Source organism: Ceratosolen solmsi, unplaced genomic scaffold, assembly GCF_000503995.2.
Source record: "Ceratosolen solmsi marchali unplaced genomic scaffold, CerSol_1.0 scaffold7, whole genome shotgun sequence".
Lineage (NCBI taxonomy): Eukaryota > Metazoa > Arthropoda > Insecta > Hymenoptera > Agaonidae > Ceratosolen > Ceratosolen solmsi.
The window spans coordinates 8665638-8676504 of NW_011948413.1; positions in this window are offsets into that span (position 1 = coordinate 8665638).

Below are 10867 nucleotides of genomic sequence, written 5' to 3' on the forward strand. Positions count from 1 at the left end.
CTTTCGTTTCTGTTTTTCATTTTAATGACATTTTTTCCTTAAATGTCGACATCCGCCATCGTATTAAAATGTAATAAACTAATAGCTTTGCTAAACTATTTTCTTTCTTTTGTTTATTTTGCAAATTTTCAATAATTACTGTCCACTTGTGCATTATTTTGCCTAAAAATACACTGTAAATTTTTTTAAAATAATTTAGAAAATAAAAATATAACTAATATTTCATGGATATTTCGTTGAAAAGGGCATTTAATCTTGTCACTAGCGACATTTCTCAATGTTTCTGATTACTTCGATCGTACATTTCAGCCACGCACTTTCTTCCTTTTGTAACCATTTTGGGCCATGAAATCAGAGAATTCTTTTTAGAAATTCTTTTGCGAGCCGTTCTCGTGAAAGTGCATCGACTAATTTCTGTAATTCCATTGGCTACGAAGGTCTTTAACGTGAAGGCAAATGTTTTTGTCCAATGCAAACTGATTATACAGTCATTAAAAAACGTTATTTCATTGAAAATAATATGTAATAATTATTTAAATTAATTATATGTTTATATTACTAATCGTGCAATACTATAGAATTAAAAAAAACTTTTTTATTTAGTAAATGAACTTTTATTCTTTTACTGATATTGATGCATCCACGGTATGTAAATGCATGTGTAACAAGCAGTGATTTTGTATTCGTATGAATATCGTTGGACACGTTTATAATCCATGAAGAAAGAAACGGGCGCGCGCGCGCGCGCGCATACACCCCACTTAATTCGTATATAAAACTATAGGTATTTTTATATTTACGTATACGAAATGCGCGCGCGCGTACACAAAATTGTAATTATTTGTATGTTAAATTACGTATATCTCAAACATACGTTTGAGCTTATCCATTTGTATCGGTGTGTGCATGTGCGTATGTGCATATGCATGCACTAGTGCATGACTGTATGAAGAACGTACGTAAGTGTGTATGCATATAAAAGTGCACGATAAATACTTAAAGAAATAGTGATTATTATTTCTTTATTTAAGCAACTCTAATTATCACGAGTATTATAATTTTTACCGTAAACAATTAGATTGAGAATATTATAATGAGAGAGCCCAAGTAATATTGTAAAATCTTAAAGTTATGATAATTTCTGCAACAGTTACGTAATAATCAATGAATATTGCTCCTTCCCGAGTATATAAATACACAAATATATTCATAATTAAATCAAATACATAATTAATAGGCTTTATTTTCACGAGTTTCGTTATTATTTGAACATGATTTAGTTTTTGTTACATTGTCATAAAATGTCGTTTAAAACAGCTGCGTTTCATTACAATTCGTATGAAATACATCTTATCAATGCTCAAGTCTTCTAAAATTCGCTAACTAAACCTGACATTCCTGCACTGAATATTCATTTATTGGTATATTTGAACAAAGATTATAAAAAAATATTGTTAAATAGCTGTTAACTTATTTTTTCCATGAAATATAAATGACTTGATTGCTTTAATCCACACAATAGGATTTTACTATACCTAGAGTTCATATGAATAATTCACTCGCTTCACTACGTTCCGATATTTATTTTATTGAATTTTCTACCTTTTCTTTCATTTTTTTACCTTTTATCAATTGAACAACTCCTGCCTATTTATTTTTCACCTATAACCAAAGTATCAAACTTGTGTAACGAATATTAATAATAAGAAGAAAAAAAAAACAAAACAAAAAAAAAAAATAAAAAAAAAAAAATAATAAAGAAATACAATAAAAAGAAAAAGGAAAAGACGATGGCTTTGAATTAAATATTTAATGTATATGAATTATTTGTTGAACCGTCCGGGGTAAGAAGCATAGATAGCGTATAGACTTTCAACAACTTTGCTGCGTGCGACTACTCTGACGACGAGGGGTGTATTAAAAAAAAAAAAATAATTGAAGAGAACCGAGAGAACCGTAATATTACCAATGTGCGTCGATATTAAAAATATTCATAATGAATGAAAAAGACACAACTGTTGTGTTTTTTTTTTTTTTTTTTTTTTTTTTTGTTTTTTTTTTCATTCTTTCTTTCTTTCTTTCTTATCATGCAGAAAAATCTTTTGTACGTCAAAATTCCTAATACACGTGTGTAGTGGGTAATTTTTCCATAAATGAGTAAATTTTTCCATCCCATGCAGTTATTATTCTAAATATTAGTTTTACTAAAATGCAACTTAAGAATACTAAAAGTGCTAAAATGCTTAATGTCTAAAGGATTTCTAATAATATTCACAGTGAATACTATTTCGAAAGAAAATACCAGTTATACAGATATCGACATTCGCATGAATTATAATGACCTGAAAAATGTCGTACAAGTTTTATGCGATTGTCATTTATACGCCTAGTGTCTATCAATTTATAGTAGTAAAAATTATAGAAATATGAGCGCGATGGAAGCAAATGCTCCAATTTTAAGGCTATCATACGACAAACACGAGTACTTATCGCCGCTTAGATTAAACCATTTATTTATTCATTCGTTTATTTATCTCTTTATTTAGAAACGAAGTACGGGGCGTTATGCTCTCACGACATACAGAGGGATTCACAAAAATACACAGCCACGAGTATATGCGTCGCAAGCGCGTGAAAAGCGAGCGAAGGAACGAAAGCCAAGACGACGGAGTTGCATATTTCCGCCGCTGCCAGGGCGATATAGTCTTTAGTTTATGTCGGGACGGCGGATATTTAAACGTTACGGCGACTTTTATAGGTCTACGTCGCGAATCCGCGTCCGAGAGTAAGCGAGAAGGGAAGAGAGAAGGAGCGTTGGAGGAGAGAGGGAGTTAGTGACAGGGAGAGAGAGAGAGAGAGAGAGAGAGAGAGCAAGAGAGAGAGAGAGAGAGAGCAAGAGAGAGAGAGAGAGAGAGAAAGAGAGAAAGAGAGAAAGAGTGAGAGAACCGACAATCACGCATACGAGCGCAAAGACGACGTCGTATTTGCGTGAAAGAGAATTTTCAGGTGGTAAAACCACGACCATCGGACACAGCTGCGCATGTATTTGTAAGCTCGCGGGCACGAATGTGTGAGTGCTCTTTTCCTGCTCATTCTTCATTGTGCGAAATAGTCGACGATTTTCCTTTCGATCCCGATTTCTCCAACCAGTGCGTATTCTTTTACATGGTTTCTAATCCACAACGATCAATTACACAAAGAAAATATCAATTTCAAAATTGACGAATAATAGTGACTCGTGTCTCTTGATGATTCATGCCTATTACCAATAAGTATTTGTATAACTCATTATTACTCAAATGAGCATCGATTATTATTAATAATATTGTAAATAAAAAATATAAAATGCTATTGATTAAGAAAGTAATTGGCTTAATCGAATGAGTAGCTGACAGACTTAACTTTTTACACTTTTTTATTATTTTGAATATAGCGATTGGTAATTCTGAATTTAATGTACTTTGAATTTTACGACTTGTACAATTATAAAACTCTAGACATTAACGATTGAATATTTATTCTTTCGCCGTATTATCATTATTATTGCCATTACTACTAAAATGCTCATTGTTATTATTATTGTTGTTGCTTTTTGTCAATATTGTTGTTGTTGTTAGTAATGTTTATTTGTATCTCGATGTGCTCTTTGTAAAAATAGATTTTTAACGCAAAGTCGACGGTTAAAAGATAATTTATCATTAATTATGATAATAACATATTAACTATAAATTTATGGAAAATTTTACGCGAAAAATATAAAAATTTCCTATTTCATAATAAAAGCCACGATAATATAATGTAATCAGTCGTATATAGAATTACTTATTACAATAAATACAAAAGAATATTACACAACATAACGGAAGATTATATTAACATATTCATATGTTTACTAAAAACTACTAAAAACACAAGAACAGTATTTTTAGTTAAATTATAATTCATGGAAAACAAGCAGCATAGATTTTACTAATAATTACTACATTATTGATAGTTTATCAAAGTAATATTTTCATTGATATTTTTATATGAAATCGTTACTATTACACATTACGTTTAGATTTTTTTTTTTTGTTTTTTTGTTTTGTTTATACGTGCAATTTCTTTACATGATCGTATAATTATTATTTTAACGAAGCAAATGGATAAAAGAAAAATTTCTTCATAATCTCTTTCATAAAATGTAAGAATTCTTTTTCATTCTTTTTTTTTTATTTTATTTTATTTTAATACTTAACTAGACGAAAGAATTATTACGGTATTGTACAGTAGTAAGTAGTAAAATATTCGATTAATATTTTCTTTGTTACGTGGGGTTTTTCTGCGCGTACACACAAACGTGTCACATGTATGATTTTTGTACAATTAGAGAATGACGATCTGATAATTATTTGCATCATCCAACTGCATCTCTGATCCGTCACATTTCAGCATCGATAATGAAATTAAAATGTTCTTTGCCGAAAATTGAACAGTCGTTTAGCCAATTTTTCTTAACCAGCCCTGGAAATGCTTATAATGCCTATTGATATTGCGCGCGAGTATGTAACTAATCATAGTTTTGTAAATCGACGATCAATTGCTAGCACTAAAATTAACTTTCCCATTGACTTCCACCATCAATAACTAACGAATAAATAAAAAGATTTTACTAGAGAATGATTTGTGTCGTTGATGTATAAAGAATGCTATGTAAAGATAAAGACATTTGCATATATAATAACGTCAGAATATAAGTAAATGTGCGTGTACATGGCTTTTTGTAATTTAATAAGAGAATGAAATATTTATTTTCAAAGAAATTTTATCATGTCAATTTTATCACGTACAGTTGCAGTGTCTAATTGATTTCGAGAAAAGCACTGAGCCGCTATTCCTCGTTTTCAAAACTTCGTACTAATAATTGAAGAAAAAAAATAATAGAAAGGTTTTATCATCGTTATAATTAATTAATTAATTAATTCGAGTAAAGTATTAATGAAAATTTCATTGCTGTTGTTATTATTATTATTATTATTATTATTGTTGTTGTTGTTGTTGTTGTTGTTGTTATTGTTGTTGTTATTGTTATTGTTATTGTTATTGTTATCTTAAAAATATAAAAGTGTAACAATAAATAGTGTATAGGGTATAAAAATAATTATTGCTGTATAAATCTTTGCAAATCAGTCACTTACATAATGCGCTCTTAAAGATTTTAAATATCTTTCTAGCTCAATTATTTTTATTTTCCTGTATATTCCTGAGCTATGAGCTGAAAGCATAAAAAAAGTAATTACAAGTTGTAAAATAATCAAAACAAGGTAATATATATATTTTTTTTTTTTTTTTTTTCTTTTTTTTTTTTTCATTATTGATTTATTACAATTTATAACAGTTAAAATATGCCAAGTACAACGAATTTACGAAGAAGCGGTTATTCGTACGCGCAAATCGCAAATTCATTCATAGACCTTGGGAGATAAAAAAGGACTGAAGCCTATTTATATTCCCTTTTACATACTCTTCGTCCATTTATATCATTTTTCGTACTTAAATTTTACATATTGCGTCTTTTACATGGATTGCCTATGCATTTTAAGCCGTCCAAGAATTTAGCAGGACGCTTAAAATTTGTGTTTATATATTTATAATATAAGTAAAAATAGATAAACTAGGTATGTACGTAGTTTTTTCTGTTACCTTCATCCCTTACGCAAATATATTTCCAGTGTGTGCGTGTTTGCGCGCGTGTTAGTTTGCTTGTGTATGTGCGCGCGCGTGTACGTGGGTGTGTTTGTTGTGCGCGTGTACGAGTGTGTGCGCGGGTTCGCGTGTGGCTAATAGTTTCCGCGATATTTGATGTAACCATTCGGCTGATCATAAAATTTCTCATTTGTATTTTGAACGGTTTCGAACATTTTTCGTCGATGATCGATTCGTCGACGACAAAAAGAGATGGAAAAATAAACTTTTGCATTAGAATATCGTTGATGTTTCTCAGCATATTTGCCTCAATCGTCAATAATATTCAAGCTAAGAAGGGCACATGCATTCACACAACAGAAATTGCCTTTAATCTTCAAAATTTCATCGAATGGAATCTCAGCTAAGCGTACGAAATTAAGCATCACTTACAGTTATATTCCCGTCGGACATTTCGTCATTCTGAATCACATCGCTAATCTTTTTAGGAACGCAGAAAGACTATCATTCTCTTTTGTTGCACAGTTCATTAAATGCACATCATTGGTAAATATAACATAGAGTTATATTAAAATATGCAGAAGTAAAACCTTAGCGATTCCTCAAGCTTTTGCGAACTCTTTGGTCGTATATACTTGTATTATTATATACTTTGATATAAAGAAAAATTGGGCGAATAGCAATAAATTATTGTTTTTCATAGGATAATATTTTATTATTGCATTCAATGTTTAGTGTAAAATTACTTCGGACAGAGTGAGACGCGATTATATAATATGCCGTTGTAATACGCATCCAAAGATTCTATAATTTTTATTTACGAAACTCAATGCTCAATTTATAGGCTCTATAACATCATATGCGGGGTTTTTTTTTCCTTTTTTTCCCTTTTTTTCCCTTTTTTTCCCTTTTTTCCCCTTTTTTTCGTTTTTTTCCTTTTTTTTCCCTTTTTTTCCTTTTTTTAACAAAGAGTAGCGAATTTTCTTCTCTTCGATGTCCGCTCTTAACTCAATTAGCTGCATTACAACATTATATCGCCTTAATAAATTTACTATTAAAAGAGCTTGCGAAGCATCACTCAAGTGTATAAACAAAATCAGCCTGTTATAATGAAATATGTGCAGTTAAAAATCAATGACGTAATTGTACAAGTATTTACTAACCAAATAGTTCGTCCACTGATTATCGTACAGCGTTGATTCCTGTGTCTAGCTAATATATCTATAGCACTTACATAAAGCATAATTGAATAATTGTAGAAGGGGAAAATGAATTTGCAGAATTTTACAGTAATAATTGCGGTATGTTGTCTAATTTAGCGAAGTAAATTATCAATATCTGCAAACTCTCGCTCTTCTTCTATCGATAACAGTGATTAAATGTAATCATACAGTGAAAGTAGACTTCGTTATTGCTAACGCTGCAAAAGGGCCTTAGATTCAGTCTTCGTGTTTGCCGATGTGCAATGTATACTTTCGACATATTTAAAATCATCTACAAACGCGAATAGCAGATTTTTTTTTTTTTTTTCTTCTTTTCTTCTTTTTTTTATTATTATTATTGTTGCCGTACAATTTTACATGTAATTCGTATTCTGTTTGTGACTATCGTTTCTACGACAATTTAAATATACACATTTCTATTCCCGTAACAAGAAAAATGAATAAATCTAACGCAAATTACAGAACACCAAAGACACCACGATAACGCTCTAGGCTTTTATCAGTCGGTGGCAAACATTTCTATTAATGAAAAGTGAAAATTCTCGCCCTTATTGGCGACGTCGCATTATCTCGGCACTTTGACTATTGCGAGTAGCCGATAAAATCATCGTGATTCGTTCGTTCTTTCACAAATAAATCAAAATAATTAATTATTTATTTAATATTTATTTTACTGTCTTTTACTACACGTAGATGAGCGTAATCTCACACTAATGCGCTGAAATTTGTAATATAATCAATAATTACTATTAATTACGGTTAAATTATGTATTTGTAATATGGTACTGTTGAATAATTGCAGCGCGATTTAATCTTAATATTTTCTATTGTTCTTGTTAATAATTCCCACAATCCAATCTCAATATACAAGAGAAAGAAAAAAAAAAACAAAATCATTCGACGAATTTTATAACAATGTTAATTAGCTGTCGTGTTATTGTAATCAATAAGAATTTTAAAAATGCAAAAACAAAGGAGAATCTTCCATCTTCCGTTACTCGCAGACACACGCACACGCACACGAACATACGCGCGCAAACACAAACACACACGCGCGCGCGTACGTACGTACGTACGTACGCACGATAGTGTACCTGTATTAATAAAATCTTTACAAGATTTTAGCAGTTCACTTTTCGCTTACCTCAACATTTCAACTTGATTTCTATCATCGACGTCGACGTCGACGTCGACGTCGTCGTCGTCGTCCTCGTTCTCGTCCTCGTCCCCGTCCCCGTCACAATCATCATAATCATCATCATAATCATCATCATCAATACAACATCATCATTATCATAATCGTCATTATTGTAATAATCATCAATATAATCGTCATCGTAATTATCATCGTCTTCATTATCATCATTACCATAATCATCATCGTCGTCTTCATCTTTTTACATTGTCTCTATCCTAAGTTTGACTCTCACTTGCGCATTATATTACGACTCACCTAAGTATCACAATAAATAAAAAAAAAAGCGCGTATCCATCAAAGTTCATATACGCGCAGCGCTATACTTTCACCCTGATGAAGAAAATGGTTATCTACATTGATAAATCCAATAATTCGTTCTTAAAAATTTACTTCTCATACAAATCAGCTTCTTAAAATCAATTGTATGTACAAGATTGAACTATCTTTCGTCATTTAAGAATCCATTGTAACGATACAACGATAATTACAGTATTAAATTCCAATTACATGTCACTTTAAATTATAATCTAACGGAAGTGTAAAGAAAAAGATAATTATTCTCAATAACTATACAACTAACGAAGCTAGATTATCATGTCTAAACTGATATGGAAAAATGATGTAATATCAATGCTAATTTTAAACGATCTGCATCGCTCGCATTTGCATAATGTCAATGAGTATACGTACAGCTTTAAAAACCATCCAAGGGGAAAAAAAAATTAATAATCGCCGAAACGTTGTTCCGCTGTAGAAAGAAAGAAAGAATTATCTAATGATTACCTAAGGAGGACAATTAGATAAACAATAGCCGCACGAGCTCCATTCGGGACAAAAACATCGTAGACGTACAACACCTGACCATTTTCTCCATCGGCGTACCATACTACAGATGTCTCAACAAAACACACTTGCTGCGGTCTCGCACGGTCTACACACCACCACCCCCCCGCCTTTCCCCCAATCGCACCCCATTGCCACCATCGTCAACACCCTTCCGCACAAACACACGCACACTCCGACGACAGCGTATCACGTGCCCCTCCCCCAAGCCACTAAGCATTTACCAAAAATCAGCCACCACCAGGACCTATCCCGTTTGTATCCTTTAAACCTGGCTTTGGTCTTTCTCCCCCCCCCCACCTCTCCACTCCACTCCACTCCAGTCCACCCCAACCCCCACCCTGACCCACCAAAGACTTTCACCATCGAAGTATACAACACCGAGCCACGCGATAATGTCTCTACTTGCGAGTCCCTCGTCGCTTCTTCGCGGTCTGCACGCTTCCTGCGCCACGCTGCCGGTCAGCCGCTGGCCGCTGCTCGCTGCTCGCTTTCTTGCAAAGCGTACCGGCATACCATTATATTCGCCTCTTCTTCGCTCATTTCCTTTTATCCGTGGGTACGTGCCATCGGACAATTTTACCTGTTCTCGCTATTACCACGCGCACTGCCGCCGCTTCCTGCCAAACTGCTCAGCATAATGCAGTGTATCTCTCTCTCTCTCTCTCTCTCTCACTCGCTCACTCACTCGCTCACTCTCTCTCTCTCTCTCTCACACACACTCTCTCTCTCACTCTAACGTATTATTTAGCCCTTGTAGGGCGGCGCACGCTTATAACCCCGACAATATAGCAGTGTATTTCTTTTCAGCGGGTATAGGTTTCTTTACTTCGATGCCCGTCCCCTTCTTACACACATTCCGTTTCTGGCACTTTCTTTGAAAAAGTAAAGAACACAGTTCCTTCGATTTCTCCTTGCGTCTCGCGTTAGTGACGAAGAAGGTGCTTTCGGAGAACGAATTACAAGCAGACGCGCATGAAACCTCTGCGGAGAAGCAAGAGCTTTCGTAAAACTTGAATAAAGCCTGGATGCGTGGGTGGATGGGTAGGTAGGTGGATGGTGGAACTAACTGTCGGACGGACGGACGGATGGATGGGTGGATGAATACACGAGTGGGTGGGTGAATGCACGAGTAGGTGGATGGATAGATGGGTGGGTATGCGTGAGCGTGAACGAATGGATGGGTGATTGTATACGTGTGTGTATCGAAATGTACTCGTTTACAGATGCATGTAAGAAGAAAAAGTGGGAAGCTTCAGTTGCGATTAATAAAAGGAACAAACTCAAACACATAGCATGAACATTGAATGAACGTTAATTGCTTTTTCTTTTTCTTCGTCTTTTTCTTCTTCATCGTTTTATTCTTCATTTTCTTCTTCATCATTTTATTCTTCTTCTTCATCATCATCATCATCATCATCATCATCATCATCTTCTTCTTCTTCTTCTTCTTCTTCTTCTTCTTCTTCTTCTTCTTCTTCTTCTTCTTCTTCTTCTTCTTCTTCTTCTTCTTCTTCTTCTTCTTCTTCTTCTTCTTCTTCTTCTTCTTCTTCTTCTTCTTCTTCTTCTTCTTCTTCTTCTTCTTCTTCTTCTTCTTCTTCTTCTTCTTCTTCTTCTTCTTCTTCTTCTTCTTCTTCTTCTTCTTCTTCTTCTTCTTCTTCTTCTTCTTCTTCTTCTTCTTCTTCTTCTTCTTCTTCTTCTTCTTCTTCTTCTTCTTCTTCTTCTTCTTCTTCTTCTTCTTCTTCTTCTTCTTCTTCTTCTTCTTCTTCTTCTTCTTCTTCTTCTTCTTCTTCTTCTTCTTCTTCTTCTTCTTCTTCTTCTTCTTCTTCTTCTTCTTCTTCTTCTTCTTCTTCTTCTTCTTCTTCTTCTTCTTCTTCTTCTTCTTCTTCTTCTTCTTCTTCTTCTTCTTCTTCTTCTT